This window comes from Gallus gallus, chromosome 24 (genome assembly GCF_016699485.2).
Source record: "Gallus gallus isolate bGalGal1 chromosome 24, bGalGal1.mat.broiler.GRCg7b, whole genome shotgun sequence".
NCBI classification, from domain to species: Eukaryota; Metazoa; Chordata; class Aves; order Galliformes; family Phasianidae; genus Gallus; species Gallus gallus.
In genome coordinates, this window is record NC_052555.1 from 6389569 (window position 1) to 6411220 (window position 21652).

Sequence of the window (21652 nt, forward strand, 5' to 3'; positions counted from 1 at the left end):
CGGAGCCGGTTGCCTAGCAACAGCGCAGGGCCTACCCGGGGGCTCCAAGCCCAAACCCCGTTCGGGCTCAGTCAACCCCATAATTCTCATCCTAATCCTAATCCCTTACCTACAGCCCTACAGCGAGGGATAAATCCTTCCTGAGGGCAAGCCCTGCCCGAGCTAAGTCCTGCCCGGGCTGCGGCATTTCGGGTGTGGAAACCCGGCCCTGGGGCGGCCCCGATGGGCCGGGCCCCGTCTGCCCGCAGGGCTGGGCCAGGCCGAAGGGGAGTAGAATAGGCAAAGTTAAAAAAAAAAAAAAAAAAAAAAAAAAAAGAAGTCATTTCCGCATTCTCCAGCCCCACAGCCAGGTGTTGTGCCCCGCGGTGAGGTCCTCTGCCCCATGTGAGGTCTCCTACCTCGTTTGCCTAGCAGAAAGCTCTTCTGCCCCCCAGCAGGGCATGCACATGGTGGACCTCAACAGTAGCGTCACTCGCATGGAGGTCAGACCGCACTCCTACATCTGGACCATGAGAGATCCCTGCTTGGTGTTCAAGCAGTGGGCTAGAGAGTCCCAGTCCCACATTTTATGTGGTGGGCTCTGTACAGGTACAGCAATTCTGTATGATCATGGGAAGCTCTTTAGAACCGGTTGTGTTCTGTAAAGCCCTAGAGTTCCACAGGAGGCCTGTAGGCTTAAGCAAGGGCTGTGGAGTATGTGAGGAGTCCTGTGGGGCTCCAACAGTCCTACAGAGCTGATGAGATATGTGTGGGGGCATCTGCAGGGTTGTTTTCTCCCCCAAATGCATGGTTATTGTCCCCCCTGCCAGCACTCAATCCCATGACTTGGGGGGTGGTGCTCAGTCCTGTGGCCTAGGGCCCAATTGGGACTGTGCTGTTTGATGGTGCAGGGCAGGCCCAGCTGTGGCATGCTGAGCTTGACCTCTGCCTCACCCAGGAGTCCTTTCCCCTGTATCCCGGCGAGGAGCTCTAGCAGGTACTCATAGCCACCCTATGGTGCCCCTGTAGCCCCCTATAACCTCAGCTATCCTTTCCCTGCCACCCTGCAAAGACTTCCAGCACCTCTACCTATGGGTTTCAGGGTGCCTATAGCTCCCTATATCCCCCTGTGGGAATTATCCACAGCCTCTTATAGCTTTTTCAGTGTGTGACAGTGTATCCTAGCTTAGTCCTTTTTATAGCTTCTGTAGTTTGCAGTTTGATGTGATCCCCCTTAGTTTGTATAGCTCTTCTAGGTTTTCATGATTCCTGGAGCATCTATAGCTCACCAATAGCCTTCCCTGAGATCTTATAGTTTCTGGTATTTTGTAATCTTTCCAAACCACATTCTCCTGCAGCTCTTTAGAAGCTCTACAACACCTTATAGCTTTTATGGTTCTTACAGTCTTCCTGTAAATCCTCTGTCTTCCCCTCCATGGTTCCTATAGATTCTATAGTCTCCCAGGTCCCCGTCTGCAACTCTTCTCTGTGTCCTTCCATAGCCTCTATAGCTCCTCCTGTACTCCCCTATAGCTCCTTTGACCCCTCTCTTCAGTTTGCTGTACATCCTGTAAACCCTCTATATCTTCTATAGCTGTCTCACTGACTGTAATTGTTCCTGTAGACCCTACACAGCTTCCTGTAGCCCTCCATGTGTCCCCCTTGACCTTGCTTTATACCTGCGTACCTGCCACTGCCCTGCCAGGACGCTTGCATCCCCCTGACAGACTTGTCATGACCCCCATGTCCCGAGGTCATCCATGGTGAAGCCCTTTCCCCTATGGCCCCTGCCATGTCACCATCACTTCTGCTCCCCAGTGTCTTCCAGACATCCCCAAGGTGTTACCCTCAGCCTTTACCCCCGCGTGTCCATTTCCCCAGGGTGTCACCCTCAGCCCTGACTCCCATGTCCACAGTGTCACCTTCAGTCCTGACCCCCACGTCCTCAAGTTGCCTCAATCCTTTTCCCAATGTCCTCATGTTCCCAGGGTGTCACCCTCAGCCTTGACCTCTGTGTCCTCAAGATGTTACCCTCAGCCCTGACCCTTGTGTCCGCAGGGTGTCACCCCGCTGCAGGTGGTGCTGGCTGATACTGCCCTGCGCCTTCGAGCCTTGCTTGGCTTTGAGGATGAGGATGGGAACAAGTTTGTGGCAGGTGATGAGTGGCTCTTCGAGGGTCCTGCTGAGCAGGGGACACACTCTGAGGACACCCTGGGGACATCTTAGGGTGCTGATGGTGCCCTGGCCCCACAGGCATCTACATCCCCCACAAGGAGGTAGAGATGGTTGAGACATTGCAGGCCACTGTCATCAGACACAACCAGGCCATCCACCTGTGGGCGTGCAAGGAGTGCCTTGACTGTCAGGGCACGCAGCGTGTCACACATAGTGCCCTTGGGATTGTCTCTTCCCACTCTAATGGCCCTTGGGATCATCTCTCCCACCTTTGGGATCATCCCATCTCACTCTGATGACTGGTGGGATTGTCCCTTCTCACCCAAATGACTCTAGGGATAGTCCCGTCCCACCTTAATGATCCCAGACACTGTTAAGATCATCTCATCCCACCCTAATGACCCTTAGTTTTGTCCCTTCCCACCTTTGGAGTTGTCTTATCCCACCCTAATGACACTTGAGATTGTCCAGTCCCACCCTTAGGACCCCAGACATCCTTAGGTTTGTCCCATAGGACCCCCAGCACCCCTCAGACCACTTCCCAACCCAAATCTCCGCAACCCTCCCAGTTTCCCCCAGTCTGCACCGGTGCCCTTAACTCCTTGATCACCCCGTAACACTGTTTCCAGGCGAGGAGTGGCTGGTGAAGCAGGTGGGTGCCTACCTGCCAGGGGTCTACGAGGAGGTGGTCGACATCATGGATGCCTATGTCCTCACTGACAAGATACAGGGACATGAGACCCCCAATGGTCTCTCCCACACCCATGGGTGACAGGGACATTCCAGGACTGATTTTTTTGCCCTGAACCCGTATCTGGGACATGTTTAGGTGTCCCATCAGTCTGTCTCCTTGCACACGCAGGTGACAGAGACCCCCTGGGACAGATTTGGGGTCCCATCGTGCACTTTGCCTCCATTTGTCCCATAGAAAGCCCTCTACCTGTGAGCTACCCGGACCTTTGAGGATGCACAGGGACACATGTGCCACACGGGCGAGGAGTGGCTGGTGACACAGGAGCAGAGTGAGGCTTACGTCCCTGATGTCTTCAAGAAGATGGTGGCTGAGGTGCTGGTGACAACTTTGGGTCCCTGACAATACTGTGTGGTGCTTGACCTTGTGGGACCCAACAGGCAGCCCCAGTTAGAACAGCAGCATGTGGTCAAGGTACGCACCTCATAGGACTACAGAGATCTCACCAGCAGGTCCCTGAGGACCAGTTGGGTCCCCCAGGGGACCATGTAGATGGACCTCAGGGACCAGCAGGTGGCTCTGATGTACCCATAGGTATCCCCCAGGTATCTCAGAGATGGCCACAAGGGACCCTAATTTCCCCCCGAGAGCACATAAAATCCCTGAGGTGATGTTCCTATGTCCTCACGGGGAGAAATCCTTCCTGCAGCTGGGTGAACAGCTCCAAGCTGGCATCGAGGACGTCTGTGTACTCTCTGAGGATGAGGGGCTGCTTCTTCAGGCTCTGCAGGCAATCAAGGACACCGATGAGGTGAGCCAGGGGATGCTGATGCTCATAGCATCACTTGGTGGAAACTGGGGGATGTCAGTTGAATGGGGGACAGAGGGGACAACTGAGGGAACTAGGGGAGGGAGAAGCAAAGGAGACTCATGGGAACATTGGAATTGTTAAGGTGAACTGGGGGCAGGTGGGGATGGGTGAGGTTCATGGGGGGCACCTGGGGTACATGGGGACAGTTGAGGTGCATAGGGGACACCTGGGACACATGGTGATATCTGGGGACAATGGTGACACCTGGGAGATTTTGGAGGTCCCACATCCCCAGCCAAGGATTGGGTATGGGTCCCCATGTCCCCAGGCTTGGTGCTGATGCCACCGCTGCATCCCCAGGATGGGACGGAGGTGATATGACATGCAGGGGACTGCTGACTGTCCCGAGGTCCTCTCGAGTACCTGCCACTAGCCAAGGTGACTGGGCTGGACTGATGCCAGGCGCTGGCCCTGGCTGAGAATGAGGGCATCTATGTGCGGGACATCCGCACCAGTGATGTGAGAGTCTTGTTCCTACAGACCCTATGGGTGCTCAGTGCCCCTAAACTCACCCCAGTATCCCTCACACTGCTTCCCAGTGTCCCCAGAAACCTCCCACAGCTCATCCCACTGCTTCCAGTATCCCATATAGCTGCTTCCAGTACCTACAGGGCCCATCTAAGAACTCCAAGGGCCCCCCACATCCCTTTGGATACCCCTCCAAGGGCTCCCAGTGACCCCTTTCCTCTCTCAGTCACTCAACAGTACCTTCCCAGTGCCCCCAGATCCCCTCCTAGTGCCCCTACACACCTTCCCAGTCTCTCCCAGTGTCCCCCAGCACACAGTTCCCTCCCAGTTCCCCCAAGCCCTATCCAGGTGTTCTGAGCTCCCCAAATCCTGTCCCAGTGCCCCCAGACACTTCCCACAGCTCATCCTAGAGCTACCAGTATCCCACATAGCTGCTTCCAGTGCTCTCAGTAGCCCTCTCTGTGCCTCCATACGCTCTCCCAGTGCTCCCAGTAGACCTGAAATCCTCTTCCAGTGCCCCTAAGCCCCATCCAGGAGTTCCACGTGCCCCACAGATCCTTTCAGACACCCCTCCCAGTGCTCCTAGTATTCCCAGTGGCACCCTAGTCCCACACTGGTCTGTCTCCATACAGGTGTGGGTGGTGACAGGGCAGACCTACATGCTAACAGAGGCTGAGGAGCTGTGAGAGAAGGAGCTGTCCCCTGAGGTTGAGGCCCTGTTAGCTGACGCTCGTGGGGACACAGCTGGTCAAGATTCAGTCATCCAGTCATCCTCAGGCCCCAGTTTTGGAGTCCAGGAGTGGGACCGGACCCATGCCATCACATATCAGGTGCCCCATAATGCTGCTGTGCAGGTCTACAACTACCGGGAGTGGAGAGCGCGGTGCCTGCAGTTGAGGGACACAGGGACAATGGGATGTGGGGTAGGCACTGGAGTTTGGGGAATTTTGCGGGGATCCCTGGCTTTGTTTTTCCTAAAAGCTAACCTATTTGATCCATTCAAATTCAGGATATTCTTGGGTTTGTAGGGTTCTAGGTTTTTAGGTTTCTGGGATTCTAGGGTTCTGCATTTAGTAGGTTGCTGGGTTTCTGGGACTGCAGGACTCTAGGATTCAAGGACTGTAGCTTTTTAGGACTCTCAGTTTCAACAATTCAGGGATTCTAGCATTCTAGTTTTTTAGGATTCTAAATTTCTAGGTTTCCAGGATTCTAGCATTCTATGTTTGTAGAGTTCCAGGGTGTTTATAAGATTCTTGTATTCTAGCATCCTAGGGTTCTGGGTTTATAGGACTCTAGAGTTCTAGGATTCTAGAATTCTGGGGTTCTAGAGCTATAGCACTGTGGAGTGCTGTAGAGTTTTAGAACTCTGGGGCTGCCAAGGAGTGTCCAACGCTCTACTACCCCCTAATGACCTTCCAGTGAGCACCAATGATCCTGCAAGCTGCAGAATCTCCAGGGTGACCGTAGGGTTTTGGAGTGATAGTAAGGAGCACAGTGATGCTTATGGGTACTTACTCAGGATGCTTACTCAGGATATTATTGGTCTTGTGGGACTCTGGTTGCTAGGCTTTGTAAGACTGTAAGTTTCATAGGATTCTAGGGTTTGTAGGATTCTGGGGTTTGCAGGGTCCTGGGCTTGAAGGACCGCTGCGCCTCATTGTTCCTTATGATGTTCTTTTTCCATCCCGTTGCAGAGCAGTACTGGGCCCTGAGCTGGTGGTGCTGGGCCCTGGCAAGCAGCTGACAGTGCTGTCCCAATCTGAAGGCCTCACATGCACCGCAGCCTCTGCCTGCGCCTCGGCCCTGACTTCTGTGCTGACATTGTCACCATTGAGACAGCTGACCATGCAGGGCTGCAGCTGCAGCTGGCCTACAACTGGTGGGGCTAGGGGCTGAGGGGTCTTAGGTGGGACTTGGGGTGGCCTTAGGGTAGGGTGGTCTTGAGTATGGTGTGGTCTTGTGTCTGGGGTAGTCTTCGGGTAAGGGTGAGGTGGTCTTGGGTGGGGTTCAGGGTGGTCTTGGGTCTTGAGGTGGTCTTGGTGTGGGATTTGAGTAGGTTTTGGGTGGCATTTGGATTGGCCTTGGGTTTGGGGTTGTCTTGGGTGAGCTATGGGTTAGTATTGGGTGGAGTTTGTGGTTGATCTTGGGTGGGGTTTGGGGTGGTCTTGGGTATGAGGTGGAGCTAGGGTGGTCTTAAGTTTGATTTGTTCTTGGGGTGCAGTATGGGTGGTCTTGGGTGGAATTTCATTATAGGACAGCCAAAGGCCATGGGTTGGTGGCCTGGGGACAGAAGTAGCTTTCAGAATCAGCGTTGGGACTAGGGTTGTGGTCTGGGGTGGTGACATGAGGACATTTCCCCACAGGCAATTTGAGGTGCCTGAGGATCCAAAGGCTCTGGGACATCTCTTCAGTGTCCCTGACTTTGTGGGGTTGCCTGCAAGGCCCTGGCCTCCTGTGTGCATGGAGCTGTTGCTGCTGTCACATTTCCACAAGGTCCTCTCTGTCACCTCTCTGCCACCCCATCACCCCTTGGTCCCTCCACTTTTCACCCATGCTTCCCCCAGCCACGTCACCCTAAGTCACTGCTCTGTCACCTGCATTCTCTTGTGTCACCTCCACCTATGTCCCCACATTTTGTTTGTGTGACCTTGACTTGCTCAGATGTCACCAGAATGAAGTTCCCCATGTCCTCCTGAGTCTCTGCTGTCTCCAAGAGCCTCTGGGACATCAACAGAATTCCCAACATCCCTGTTCGGCTTTGATAAATCCTTTCATGTTTCTCATTGTCACCCCATGTTCCCATTGTGCCCACTGCCCCAACAGCGTACACTATGACATTGTCCCCAAATGTTCCCAGATGCCCTTATATCCACAGATGTCCTCTATATCCCCCATGTCCCCAAGTATCTTCTATATCCCATTTTCCCACATCTCCCCTGTCACCAAATACCCTCTGTGTCCCTCACTCCACTAAATGGCCCTGATGCTCCCCTGGTACCCTGCCCTTGTCCTCATCCCCCAGTGACGCTGCTGTCCCTGCTGTTCCCAGAACTCCAACCACCTCATCTGCTCAGCCGTCTTTAGCTTTGATGAGGGTGGATGGCTGTGGGAGCACCTACGCTTTGTTCCCAGTGGGCTGGTGGTGACGAACGTCAACATCCAGAGTGTGGAACCCGTGGACCAACGCACACACGATGCACTGCAGCGCAGCGTCCAGCTGGCCATCAAGATCACCACCAACTCCCAGGAGGCTGCTGCCAGGTCCCCAATTCCCCATGTCACCCTGGGTGTGACCTGGTCCTCCTCCTGCCCCCCTAGTGTTCTTGTTGCCACATGTCTCCTTTTGCCTCTCTGTATGCCATGTGTTATCATATTCTCATCTCTCCTTATCCACTTCCTGTCCCCAAATGTTCCCACATGACCTCTATATCCCCAGGTGTCCTCTATGTCCCCCATGTCCCCAAATGTCCTCTATATACCATACATCCCCAAATTTCCTCTACATCTCCCATTTGCTCAAGTGTTCTCTATATCCCCAAGTGTCCCCAAATATCCTCTCTCCCTCTTGTCCACGGATGTCCTCTGTCCCCAAGCATCTTCCATGTGTCCCATGCCACCAGATGTCCTCGATCCCACGTCCCCAAATGTCCTCTACATCTCCCATGCTTCCAAATGTTCTCCATATCTTCCATGCCCCCAAACTTCATTCCACATCCCCTCCATCCCAATGTCCCCTGTATGTTCAGCGTCACCTGCATCCTTCTGATCCCTATCAAGATAAAAGTCTTAGTATGGAAGATTTAGTTATGGCATGCTGACTAGAAGAAAAGAAATGACTATTAACCTTGTACTTTTTTCTTTGTATCTCTCATCATGTAGATCTGAGTTTGAACAAAGCCTGTTGCCTTGATCACCGCTAAACCCATTAAAATTGTTGCTCAGAGGTATTGCACCTGCATAGGAGAACTCTGTAACCTAAATGCCGAGGGGAGAAGAAAGGGAGACTGTTAACATTTATTACTTCCTGTAAACTGATAGTCATTTGCTTCTTGTCCCATCCAAATCCTGTAAAGCAGGATAACAAAGATGTAGTGATGTTTACAACTGTGGTAGGGATTGCTGGATACAACCAACCACACAAGGCTGAGCACGCTCTCCTGTCCCTTTCCCAATTCTAGAAATGCCCAGAGGAGCTCAGTGTTCTCTTGCTTACATTTACTTACATGAAGCATTTTAAAATGCACATTGTCATGTTGTATATGTTGTGCCTAAAGCCACAGCCCAAGAGGGTGGCACTGCCCCTGGGCATAAAGTCCCAGCCTGAGAGGCTGGCATCAGCCCTGGGGCTTAAAGCCACAGCCAGAGTTAGAGAGGATGACACTGACCATGAGGCCTGAAGCCACAGCCCCAGGGCAAGAGGCCAATACCAGCTTTGGGCATAAATCCCCAGCTCCAGCCAGACAGGCTGGCATCAGCCCTGTGTCTAAAGCCATAGCCAGAGTGGCCGACACCAGCCCTGGGGCCTACAGGCAAAGCCCAAAAGGCCAGCACTGGCCCTGGGGCCTAAAGCCACAGTGACAACCTGAGAGGCCAACACTGGCCCCAGGGCCTGGACCCCCAGTCAGTGAGGCCGGCACTGGCCCAAGGACCTAAAAAGACAGCCTGAAAGGCTGGAACCAGTCCAGGGACTTAAAGCCAGAGCCAGTTAGAAAGGCCAGCACCAGCCCAAGGGCCTAAAGCCACAGACACAGTCAGGGAGGCCAGCAGTAGCCCTGGAACTTAAAGCCAGAGCCAGTTAGAAAGGCCAGCACCAGCCCAAGGGCCTAAAGCCACAGACACAGTCAGGGAGGCCAGCAGTAGCCCTGGAACTTAAAGCCAGAGCCAGTTAGAAAGGCCAGCACCAGCCCAAGGGCCTAAAGCCACAGACACAGTCAGGGAGGCCAGCAGTAGCCCTGGAACTTAAAGCCAGAGCCAGTTAGAAAGGCCAGCACCAGCCCAAGGGCCTAAAGCCACAGACACAGTCAGGGAGGCCAGCAGTAGCCCTGGAACTTAAAGCCAGAGCCAGTTAGAAAGGCCAGCACCAGCCCAAGGGCCTAAAGCCACAGACACAGTCAGGGAGGCCAGCAGTAGCCCTGGAACTTAAAGCCAGAGCCAGTTAGAAAGGCCAGCACCAGCCCAAGGGCCTAAAGCCACAGACACAGTCAGGGAGGCCAGCAGTAGCCCTGGAACTTAAAGCCAGAGCCAGTTAGAAAGGCCAGCACCAGCCCAAGGGCCTAAAGCCACAGACACAGTCAGGGAGGCCAGCAGTAGCCCTGGAACTTAAAGCCAGAGCCAGTTAGAAAGGCCAGCACCAGCCCAAGGGCCTAAAGCCACAGACACAGTCAGGGAGGCCAGCAGTAGCCCTGGAACTTAAAGCCAGAGCCAGTTAGAAAGGCCAGCACCAGCCCAAGGGCCTAAAGCCACAGACACAGTCAGGGAGGCCAGCAGTAGCCCTGGAACTTAAAGCCAGAGCCAGTTAGAAAGGCCAGCACCAGCCCAAGGGCCTAAAGCCACAGACACAGTCAGGGAGGCCAGCAGTAGCCCTGGAACTTAAAGCCACAACCAGAGATGCCGGCACCGGCCCTGGGTTTTGTTTTCTACTGGTTCCAATGGGACTCCATTGACCACTATGAGACCATATTAGTCCTTACGGGTTTTTACTGGTCCATACTGGTACAAACTACTGGTTCCTACTGTTTCTCTGGGATTCCATTGACCACTATGAGGCCATACTGGTCTTTACTGGTTTTTATTGGGCTGCACAGGAGTCATCTTCACTTCTCCATTATTTTACTTCAGTTAATGCCACTGGGTGACCCTGGTGTTGGTTTCCTAAAATGTGGATCTGGGAGGCGTCCATTTCCTTTGCTTATGATGAAAGCACAGAAGCGATGCGGGCACTCGCTGAGGTTACAATCACTGCTGGGGTGGGAGCATTTGTGCCACAGATGGTGAGCAGAGCTGGTGCTCTGGTGAGCGTGCTGCACGCAGAGACTGAGCTCTGGGCCTTCCGTGGAACAGATCACCCTGTGAGTGCCTGTCAGAAGCACTGCTGTGGTGTGTGTGTGAGCTGGGCACAGCTTGGGCTGAGCGGGCCGAGCAGGTCAGCTGGGTGTGGTGCTGGGGGGTTGCCAGGAGGTGTCTCAGCAGAAGAGCTGGGCTGGGGAGGAGCTCCCAGCTCCTGCAGTGCCCTTCTGAATGGCTGCTTCCAGGGAAATGTGTTCCTGTTAAGATTCCATCCCACCATTCAGTAAGGATGATGAAATGTCATTCCTCCCCTGGAAATCCGCTGCCGGGCCCCAGTCTTCATGTCAGACGTTGAAAAGGAAGGAGAGTGCAAATTTTACAGAGCACAGCTTGTTCCTCACTGCCCCACGGATGGCTGGGTGCAGAGCTACTGGGGAGATGGAGAGGAGCATCTGCTGACACAGCCATGGCAGTCAGACACAAGCTGGAGCTAGCGTTGCACAGCTCTTGCAGCCAGCTGATTGCCAAACATTGCCCTCCTCAAGAGACTACATTGCATGGCAAGAAGAAGGCTGGGAAGATGATCCTTCCTCAGGATTTTTCACTTGTTGGTACTTTCTGCAGGGTTCCTGTCCCAAAGGAAATTTCAGGATCGAGGCAGTCTTAGGAAGAGTGAAGCCAGCTCTTTCCAAGGGCTGGGGAAGTTCCTGTGGAGAGAGCCTTGGGAACTTCAGTTTCCTCTGATACTTCAGTGGCCATGTCTCAGCAAGGAGACGACCGCAGTTCCAATTCCTGCTGTGTGAGTGGAAAGGTATGGCTGGGCTTCTTCCGCTTGGTTCTTCCTTTTTCTTGTTTTCACGGGGAAGTTATGGAGCAGGGGGAGCCCTACTGGTCCTTTGTGACCTCAGTAACCGATCGGATTCTGTGCTCACAGCTGACAGCCTGGACTAATGACGTGGACGTGGCTCAGGCTGTCTTTTCCCTTAGTGATAGTTAGTGTCTCAGTGCTGATATTCCATCTGTGGCATGATCTGGAACCTCTCTGCAAACCTTGGCTGCCCATTCCCTCCACCGTTTCTTCCTTTCTCTCTTCAGAAGCGGTGCGGTGCGGTTCCCTGTGTTTGGGAGCAGCAGCCAGCAGGCTGCCAGAGATCCAACTGCGCCTTGCAGCGCACAGAAGGATGCGATGGGGACAGACTGTCCTTTCTGCCATGCAAAAGTGAGTTTCTTCAGCCCTATGTCATGAAGTATGGAGGAATGAATTTTGAGTATTACTTCTGAGCGGGCATGGTGCTGTAGGGAATGTCAAGTAAGCATCCATTTGGAGTGCAGGAAGGAGCAGTGCAAAGCGAACTATCGGTTTGTGTCTGGGCTGTCAAAGTAGCATCTTTCTGTTTCCTGGGGGGACGTGGGCTTACTGGATGATACTTCTGCTGCCTGCTGGTGCCTGTGAAATCAACACACAATATGTTGTTGTAGGGACGGAGCCTGCACATCCATGGAGTGGTGCTGGGCGAGGGGGGAAACGGAAAGCCTCCGCAGGTAAGAAGCTCATGTGAGCTGTGCTGTGGGTACCTGCCTCTAAATAGGGCCGCATGAAGGGCAGTGTGTGCGATGGAGGGGAGAGGAAAGGGCACTGCAGATCCATGCTGACTACAGAAGTGGCATAATGTGGCAGCAGAAAGGCAACCTGAAGAAACTGCCCTTGAAGAGGAGAAGTTTGTGGTTGGCTGTGCTCAAATCTTCCGCCACAGAGATGCCCTTCATTTCTTTCTTGTCTCCTTTCTGTCAGAAGCTGATGTGAGCGGCCTTCCAGCAAAGCGCAGCCTTGCAGAAAGACAAGGCAGAAGTGCCCAGTGTGGCACAGCACCGGAGAGAGGTACAGACACACAACAAGCACCTGGGTTTGGTGCACTGTCTTTCTAGTTAGGTGTTCTGTCTGCTCTTTCCTGGGATTGATGTTGCTGTGTGTTGCGTGGGGTCTTAATCCCTGGGATTTGCCATTATCCTTCCTGTCCTGATTTGTAATGTGAACCCAACATTCACTCAAGATCCTAAGATCCCTTACCATGAGCACTCGAGACATCCTAGCATGATGGCCCATTCTGCAGACTGCAAGGACTGTAAGGACTCTATTTAAATCTTGTTGCTTCTCCGTTCTTGATTATCACAGAGAGAGGTGCTGAGCCAAATGGAAAGATCTACATGAAAGTGATGCAGAAAGTCCTTTCGGAGAGAGCTCATCTCCAGGCTGGAGGGCTTCCTACAACAGCAGGTTCCAGTGCACGGAGAAGACCTTCCCCTGCTGTGTGTCCCTGCTCTGTCTCCAAGTCCTTGGCTGGATGTAAACGCAAGGCGCTTGGAAGAAGAGAAACCAACAGCAGCACAGCTGCCTGCTAACAAAAGAGTGAGGGGTCAGAGCAGAGACAGCATGCTGGCTCCAGCAGCACACCCTGGGCCTGCTGCAGCGCGGAGCTCCAAGCTAAGAGGTGAGAAGGTGCTATGGTACCCACCTTGGTGAGCTGCTTCCCTTATCAAGCACACTGAGTTTGCTTAGGGTTTGCTTTGCTTTTTCCTTCTCTGTAGAGGGGAAAAGAGTGGAAGGCTACGAAGTCCAAAGGCAGTGAGGTGCCAGAACACATAACCCCATCTCATTCCATTAACTCCATGGTGGTCTTCTGCATGTGCCCCTGGAAATGTCATTCGCTGGGAGGCTTCCTAGTTCGATTTCCTTTGTCTTTTTGCTGCCTTCTGCTTGTATGGCACCCATGTTTCTGCAGTTTTGCTGCTGACAAAATGCATTCATTTTTATTCTTGCTTTATAGCAAGAAGACGACGACAAAAAGAGAGGAGAGGGGAATTGATGAAAGCTGCCCTCAGAGCTGCTGCTGCACGTGCAGAGGTGAGTCCTTGGTGAACACAGACATGGCTCTTGTTGTTCTCAGGACCTCCGTCTGTCAGACATGAAAGAAAGAGACTTTAAAATCCTGAGGGAAGTGGTGTCCTGTTTCTACACTTGCTCTGTTTCTTTCCAGTCCTCCGCAGTGAACAGCCTTGTGGAGATGATGCAGAAGCTGCAGCTGAAGGACTGAGAGGCGGAGTGTCAGGAAGCAGCGGCTGCAGTGCACGGCGTTACAGGGCAGCGCTGTGAGTGCCGCCCAACTTGGCACTCCAACTTCCGACGTAGTCAATAAAAACCAGTTGCAATTAGAGATTCACAAAGAGCGCATGGCCTGATTTGTCCAGTGGCACTTGGAGAGCTGCTGCACCACCTCCTCGTTATTCGTCTCGCAGTGCTTGGTCAGAACTCCCACAACTCCGCCAGCGAATGCTGCTGTCCGGTGATGCAACGGAGGCAGTCCTTTGCACTGCCCACAAACAGACTGTATGCAAAGCACATGCAAAGAGCTGCAAGGAACAAAGCCTGGCCACGAGCGTGCTAACTTGGAGAGCAATGCTGTGGAGATTGCTGAGTTTCCCATGGCAGCACCGAGTGTTTTTTTGCTTTTATGACGAGTGTATAATAAGCAAAGTTCACCAAAAGGACGACGTTTTCTCAAAAAAAATGACAGGCCATTGGTCCAGAGCAGCATCTCTGCAGCTTAGGACCAGCAGGCCACCGTCCCGGCACTGTTCTGCTTGCAGACAGCGCTCCAGGTTCTCCTGATGTGGCACTCAGAAGGTGTCCCTCTGCCATGCAGCCCTCCCCAGTGCCTGCCTGCCATAAGCCAAGATGACCTCATCACCCTGTATGTGCATGACCCTATCGTTGCACGTGACCCACAGCCCTGTGGGAACCATACCCCCACATGACCCTGTGACTCCCTGACCCTGCCTGCCCCCATCACACTGTGACCCGATGCCATGTGGCCCCAGAACTCTGGGATCCCTGCCCCCACCTCAACCTGACCATAGAACCCCATGTGACCCGTAACTCCATGTCTCCCCATCTGACCATACCATCCCACCTGACCCCATCACTGTGACCCAGAACCCCATCTGACCACATAGCCTCACGTCACCCCATAACTCTGTGACCCTGCTAGACCCCCATGTGACCCACGACCCCACGTCCTCACCCCATGTAGCCATAGAAGCAGCTGTGTGTGGGGAAAAGGCATCTCCTCCTTGGGGTGGAGCTGCCCCAGAGCAGCCCCAAAGAAGCCATGGGGTGGGCTGCAGCCGTACGTCTCCGTTTGGAGAGCTGGGAACTGGCCAAAGGGGCCAGAAGAAGGACACAAATACTTCTGTAGGGAAACATCTGTCACAGGGTTTGGTGGGTTGGTAGCTTTTCTTTCTCTAAGTGGATGAGAACAGAACAAACTGATCCCACTGAGACTGGGCAAGGGACTGGAGCTTGACTGCTGCAGTGCTGCGTGGCCATGAGGGATACATGAACCAGGAATGGAGCAGGGATGGACTGAAGCAAATCAACTCCTTCACAGGACAGTGGGAGAAGAAATCCAAGTCAGCTGCAGAACAACACAACCCCTTACAAAAAGGCACCCCAGACTGGGGCAGTTGCAGCAGTAGGGGTAGTGCCTCTTGGAAGGGATTTCACGGTGGGGAAGAAATTGCTCCAACATCAGCACTTGGAGCAGCTGCTGCAACAACCCTGAGAAATGGACAAAGCACTCTGAGGGCTGCGCAGCACGAGGAGGAAGGAATGCATGGTTGTGCAGAACGAGCGGAGAAGGATGGTGAGCAGCAGTGGTGGAATCCCCCTTTGGCACAGTCACCCACTGCTATGGGACTGCAACAAGGAGCTGCACCCTGCCGTGGTCAGCATGGCTCTGTGTGCCACCTGTGTGCTGCTGGAAACCATCTGACCTGTTATGGCTGGGAGAGTGGCAGAGGAAATCATCAAACAGCTGCAAAAACAAGGCAAAGCAAGTCAAGGCCAGGCAAGGCAAGGCAAGGAAAGTCAATGCCAGGAAAGGCCGGGCAAGGAATGGCTTGGTAAGGCAAGACAAGGCCAGGCAAAGCCAGGCCAGGCAAGGTGAGGCCAGGCCAGTCAAGGCAAGGGAAGGCCAGGCAAGGCAAGGCAATGGAAGACAGGGCTAGACAAGGCAAGTCAAGGCAAGGAAAGGCAAGGCGAGGCAAGGAAAGGCAAGGCCAGGCAAGGCAGGCCAGGCCAGGCCATGCCAGGCAAGGCCAGGCAAGGTAAGGCAAGGCAAGGGAAGACAGGGCTAGACGAGGAAAGTCAATGCAAGGCAAGACAAGGTCAGGCCAAGCTAGGTAAGGTGAGGCAAGGCCTGGCAAAACCAGGTGAGGCAAGGCCTGGCAAAACCAGGTAAGGCCAGGCAGCGCCAAACGAGGAAAGGCTAAGCAAAGCAAGGCCAGGGAAGGCAAGGCAAGTCATGTCCAGTCCAGGGCAGGCAAGGGACGGCCAGACAAGGGAAAGCCAAGGCAGAACAGACAAAGCCAGGCAATGCAAGGCCAGGTCAGGGAAAGCAAGGCTAGGCCAGTCCAGTGCAGTCCAGGCCAGGTCAGGCAAGGACAGGCAATGCAATGCCAGGACAGGCTAGGCCAGGCCTGACCCGAGCAGGCCAGGCGATGCAAGGCAATGCAAAACAATGCAGGGCAATGCAAGGCAATGCAAGGCACGGCAAGGCCAGGCAAAGGAAAAGGCAAGGCCAGGCAAGGCAAGGCAAGGCCCGGCAAGGCAAGGCAAGGCAAGGCAAGGCACAGCAAGGCAAGACAAAGCAAGGCCAGGCCAGGCAAAGCAAGGCAAGGCCAGGCAAGGCAAGGCAAGGCAAAGCAAGGCCAGGCCAGGCCAAACCAGGCCAGCAAATCAAGGCTGGGCAAGACAAGGTAAGGCAAAGCAAGGCAGTGCCAGGCAAGGCAAGGCAAGAGAGCAGCCAATGCCAGGGAAGGGAATGCAAGGCAAGGCAATTCCAGTCCAGGACAGGCCAGATTAGTCCAGGTAAGACCAGGCAGAACCAGGCAAGGCCTGGCAGTGCCATGCAAGTAAGGCAAAGCAAGGCAAATCCAGGGAAGGGAAGACAAGGCAAGTCCACTCCAGGGCAGGGAACACACGGCCAGGCAAGGCAAGTCCAGGCCAGGCCAGATTAGTCCAGGTCACGCAAGGCAAGGCAAGGCCAGGAAAAACAAGGCAAGGCACGTTAAGGCCAGGCAAGGAAGGGTATAGCTTGGCAAGGCAAGGCAAGGAAAGCCAATACAAGGCCAGGCCCGTCCAGGCAAAAAATGGCTTGGCAAGGCCAGGCCAGGCCAGGCCAGGCAAGGCAAGGCAAGGCAAGGCAAGGTAAGGCAAGGCAGGCCAGGCCACGCCAGGCCAGGCCATGCCAGGCAAGGCCAGGCCAGGCAAGGCAAGGCCAGGCAAGGCAAGGCAATGCAGGGCCAGTCCAGGGCAGGCAAGGGACAACCAGACAAGGGAATGCCAGGCCAGACCAGGCAAAGACAGGCAATGCAAGGCCAGGTCAGGCCGGGCAAGGAAAGGCAAGGCAAGGCCAGGAAAGGAAATACAACGTAAGGCCAGGCAATTTAAGGCAAGGCAATTTAAGGCAAGGCAAGGCAAGTCAAGGCAAGTCAAGGCAAGGCAAAACAAGGCAAGGCAAGGCAAGGCAAGGCAAGGCAAGGCAAGGCAAGGCAAGGCAAGGCAAGGCAAGGCAAGGCAAGGCAAGTCCAGGCAAAACAATGCAAGGCCAGGCATAGCAAGGCCAGTCAAGGGCAAGGCAAGGCCAGGCCTGGCCAGGCAAGGCCAGTCAAGGCAATTTAAGGCAAGGCAAGTCAAGTCAAAGCAAGTCAAGGCAAGGCAAGGCAAAACAAGGCAAGGCAAGGCAAGGCAAGGCAAGTCCAGGCAAAACAATGCAAGGCCAGGCATAGCAAGGCCAGTCAAGGGCAAGGCAAGGCCAGGCCTGGCCAGGCCAGGTCAGCAAAGCAAGACCAGGCAAGACAAGGTAAGGCAAAGTCAGGGAATGCCAGGGAAGACAAGGCAAGACCAGGCAATGCAAGGCAAGGAAATATACCACAAGGCAAGGCAAGGACAGGCCAGAGCAAGCCTGCAAAGCAAGGCCAGGCAAGACAAGGTAAGGCAAAGCAAGGCAGTGCCAGGCAAGGCAAGAGAGGAGCAGCCAATGCCAGGGAAGGGAATGCAAGGCAAGGCAATTCCAGTCCAGGACAGGCAAAGGCAGTCCAGGTAAGACCAGGCAAAACCAGGCAAGGCCTGGTAGCACCATGCAAGTAAGGCAAAGCAAGTCAAATCCAGGGAAGGGAAGACAAGGCAAGTCCACTCCAGGGCAGGGAACACACGGCCAGGCAAGGCAAGTCCAGGCCAGGCCAGATTAGTCCAGGTCAGGCAGGGCAAGGCAATGCAATGCCAGGCCTGGCTAGGCCATACCATGCCTGGCCAGGCTAGGCATTGCAAGGCAATGCAAGACCAGGCAAGGCAAGGCAAGGCAAGGCCAGGCCAGGCAAGGCATGGCTAGACAAGGCAAGGCCATGCCAGTCCAGTGCGGGCCAGGCCAGACTAGACCAGTCCAGGCCAGGCAAGGCTAGGCCAGGCCAGGCCAAGCCAAGCCAGGCCAGGCCAGGCAAGGCCAGGCAATGCAATGCCAGGGCAGGCTAGGCCAGACCAGACCTGAGCAGGCCAGGCAATGAAAGGCAATGCAAGGGAATGCAAGGCAATGCAAGGCACAGCAAGGCCAGGCAAAGCAAGGCAAAGCCAGGGAAGGGAAGACAAGGCAAGTCAACTCCAGGGCAGGGAAGACATGGCCAGGCAAGGCAAGTCCAGGCCAGGCCAGATTAGTCCAGGTCACGCAAGGCAAGGCAAGGCCAGGAAAAACAAGGCAAGGCACGTTAAGGCCAGGCAAGGCAAGGTAATGCTTGGCAAGGCAAGGCAAAGAAAGCCAATACCAGGCCAGGCCCGTCCAGGCAAAAAATGGCTTGGCAAGGCCTGGCAAGGCAAGGCCAGGCCAGGCAAGGCAAGTCAAGGCCAGGCAAGGCAAGGCAAGGGAAGGCAGGGCTAGACAAGGAAAGTCAAGGCAAGGCAAGACAAGGCCAGGCCAAACTAGGTAAGGTGAGGCAAGGCCTGGCAAAACCAGGTAAGGCCAGGCAGCGCCAAGCGAGGAAAGGCTAAGCAAGGCAAGGCCAGGGAAGGCAAGGCAAGTCATGTCCAGTCCAGGGCAGGCAAGGGACGGCTAGACAAGGGAAAGCCAAGGCAGAACAGGCAAAGCCAGGCAATGCAAGGCCAGGTCAGGGAAAGCAAGGCTAGGCCAGGCATGGCAAGGCCAGTCAAGGCAAGGTAAGGCCAGGCAATGCAAGGCAATGCAAGGCAATCAAGGCAAGACAAGGCAAGGCAATGAAAAGAAAGGCAAGGAAAAGCCAGGCAAGGGAATGCAAGGCAAGGCAAGACCAGTCCAGGACAGGCAAGGCAAGGCAAGGCAAGGCAAGGCAAGGCAATGAAAAGAAAGGCAAGGAAAAGCCAGGCAAGGGAATGCAAGGCAAGGCAAGACCAGTCCAGGCCAGGCAAGGCACAGCTAGACAAGGCAAGTCCAGGCAGGTGCAGGGCAGGCCAGACCATACCAGTCCAGGCCAGGCATAGCCAGGCCAGGCCAGGCCAGGCCAAGCCAAGCCAGGCCAGGCCAGGCAAGGCAAGGCCAGGATGTGCCCAGCCAGCTCTGGCCATGCCACGCCAGGCCAGTCCAGGTCATGCCAGGCAAGGCCATGCAATGCGATGACAGGACAGGCTAGGCCAGGCCAGATCCGAGCAGGCCAGGCAATGCAAGGCAATGCAAGGCAATGCAAGGCAATGCAAGGCAATGCAAGGCACGGCAAGGCCAGGCAAAGGAAAGGCAAGACAAGGCCAGGCCAGGCCAGAGCAGGCCTGCAAAGCAAGGCCAGGCAAGACAAGGTAAGGCAAAGCAAGGCAGTGCCAGGCAAGGCAAGAGAGGAGCAGGCAATGCCAGGGAAGGGAATGCAAGGCAAGGCAATTCCAGTCCAGGACAGGCAAAGGCAGGCCAGGTAAGACCAGGCAAAACTAGGCAAGGCCTGGCAGCACCATGCAAGTAAGGCAAAGCAAGTCAAATCCAGGGAAGGGAAGACAAGGCAAGTCTACTCCAGGCCAGGCCAGATTAGTCCAGGTCAGGCAAGGCAAGGCAATGCAATGCCAGGCCTGGCTAGGCCATATCATGCCTGGCCAGGCTAGGCATTGCAAGGCAATGCAAGACCAGGCAAGGCAAGGCAAGGCCAGGCAAGGCAAGGCCAGACAAGGCAAGGCAAGGCAAGGCCAGGCCATAGAAGGCAAAGGAAGGCAAGGCAAGGCCAGGAAAGGCCAGGCAAGGCCAGGTAATTCAAAGCAAAGCACGGCAGGGGCAAGCACAGCCAGGCCAGGCAAGGCAAGGCCAGGCAACGAAAAGCAAGGCACGGCAAAGGAATGAAAGCTAAGACAATGCAAACCAAGGCAAAGCAAAGCAAGGCCAGGCAAGACAAGGACAGGTCAGACCAGGCCAGGCCAAGCAAAGCAAGGCAAGGCAAGGCAAGGCAAGGCAAGGCAAGGCAAGTCAGATCAAGGCCGGGCCAGGAAAGGCAAGGTAAGGCAAGGCAAGGCAAGGCCAGGAAAGGACAGCCAGGCCAGTCCAGGCAAGGCTAGGCAAGGCAAGGCCAGGCAAGGCAAAGGAAGGACATACAAGGCAAGGCCAGGCAAGGCAAGGCCAGGCCAGGCAAGGCAAGGCAAGGCAAGGCCAGGCCATGGAATGCAAGGTAAGGCAAGGCAAGGCCAGGAAAGGCAAGGTAAGGCAAGGCCAGGCCAGGCCAGGAAATGGAAGGCAAGTTAAGGCCAGGCCAGGCCAGGCCAGGCAAGGCAAGCCCAGGCAAGGCAAAGGAAGGCAAGGTAAGGCAAGGCAAGGCAAGGCAAGGCAAGGCCAGGCAAGGACAGCCAGGCCAGTCCAGGCAAGGCTATGCAAGGCAAGGCCAGGCATGGCAAAGGAAGGCCATGCAAGGCAAGGCCATGCAAGGCAAGGCCAGGCCAGGCCAGGCCAGGCAAGGCAAGGCAAAGCAAGGCAAGGCCAGGCAAAGCAAGGCAAGGCAAGGAAAGGCAAGGCAAGGCCAGGTAATGCAAAGGAAAGCACGGCAAGGGCAAGCAAGGCCAGGCCAGGCAAGGCAAGGCCAGGCAAGGCAAAGCAAGGCAAAGCAAAGTAAGGCCAGGCAAAGCAAGGATAGGTCAGGCCAAGCCAGGCCAGGCAAGGCAAGGCAAGGTGGGACAAGGCCAGGCAAGGCAAGGAAATCCTAGGCCAGGCAAGGCCAGGCAAAGCAAGGCAAGGTAAGGCCATGGAAAACAAGGCAAGGCAAGGCAAGGCCAGGAAATGCCAGGAAAGGCAAGGCAAGGCCAGGCCAGGCCAGGCAAGGCCAGACAAGGCAAGGCAAGGCAAGGCCTGGCCAAGCAAGGCAAGTCCAGGCAAAGCAAGGCAGGGCAAGGTAAGGCAAGGCAAGGTAATTCAAAGCAAAGCACGGCAAGGGCAAGCAAAGCCAGGCCAGGCAAGGCAAGGCCAGGCAACGAAAAGCAAGGCACTGCAAAGGAATGAAAGGCAAGGTAATGCAAAGCAAGGCAAAGCAAAGCAAGGCCAGGCAAGGACAGCCAGGCCAGTCCAGGCAAGGCTAGGCAAGGCAAGGCCAGGCAAGGCAATAGAAGGCCATGCAAGGCAAGGCCATGCAAGGCAAGGCCAGGCCAGGCCAGGCCAGACAAGGCAAGGCAAGGCAAGGCCAGGCAAGGCTAGGCAAGGCTGGGCCAGGAAAGGCAAAGCAAGGCCAGGCAAGGCAAGGAAATCCCAGGCAATGCAAGGCCAGGCAAGGCAAGGCAATGCTAGGCAAGGCCAGGCTAGTAAAGGCAGATCAAGGCCAGGCCAGGCCAGGCCAGGCCAGGCCAAGTCAGGCCAGCCAAGGCAATGCAAGGCATGGCAAGGCAAGGCAAGGTGGGGCAAGGCCAGGCAAGGCAAGGCAAGGGCAGGCAAGGCAAAGCAAGGCCAGCCAAGAAAAGGACAGGACATGGCAGGCCAGGCCAGAAAAGGCAAGGGAAGGCAAGGCAAGGCCGGGCAAGTCAAGGGAATCCTAGGCAAGGCAAGGCCAGGCAAGGCTAGGAAAGGCAAGGCAAGGAAAGGCAAAGGAAGGCCAGGCAAGGCAAAGCAAGGTCAGGCAAGACAAGGACAAGTCAGGCCAGGCCAGGCCAAGCAACCCAAGGCCAGACAAGGCAAGGCAAGGCAAGGCCAGGCCATGGAATGCAAGGCAAGGCAAGGCAAGGCCAGGAAAGGCAAGGCAAGGTAAGGCAAGGCCAGGCCAGGCCAGGAAATGGAAGGCAAGGTAAGGCAAGGCCAGGTCAGGCCAGGCAAGGCAAGCCCAGGCAAGGCAAAGGAAGGCAAGGCTTGGCCAGGCCAGGCCAGGCCAGGCAAGGCAGGGCAAGGTTTGGCCAGGCCATGCAAGGCAAGGCAGGGCCAGGCCAGGCAAGGCAA

General features: G+C 55.2%; 1 long non-coding RNA gene across 3 annotated transcripts; it reads left to right on the top strand.

Moving 5' to 3' along the window:
* The first annotated feature begins 1113 nt into the window (after positions 1–1113).
* On the top strand, positions 1114–13408 carry LOC112530259. 3 transcript variants are annotated; one of them, XR_005841783.2, is made up of 12 exons: positions 1114–3319; positions 3555–3656; positions 4017–4094; positions 4817–5014; positions 5879–6063; positions 6548–11001; positions 11286–11409; positions 11670–11732; positions 11983–12069; positions 12364–12679; positions 13016–13092; positions 13226–13408. It is a non-coding gene; the product is annotated as an uncharacterized LOC112530259 (long non-coding RNA). The 3 variants fall into 3 exon arrangements; XR_005841784.2 differs by lacking the exon at positions 4017–4094; XR_005841785.2 differs by lacking the exons at positions 4017–4094; positions 4817–5014.
* Positions 13409–21652: the final 8244 nt, after the last annotated feature.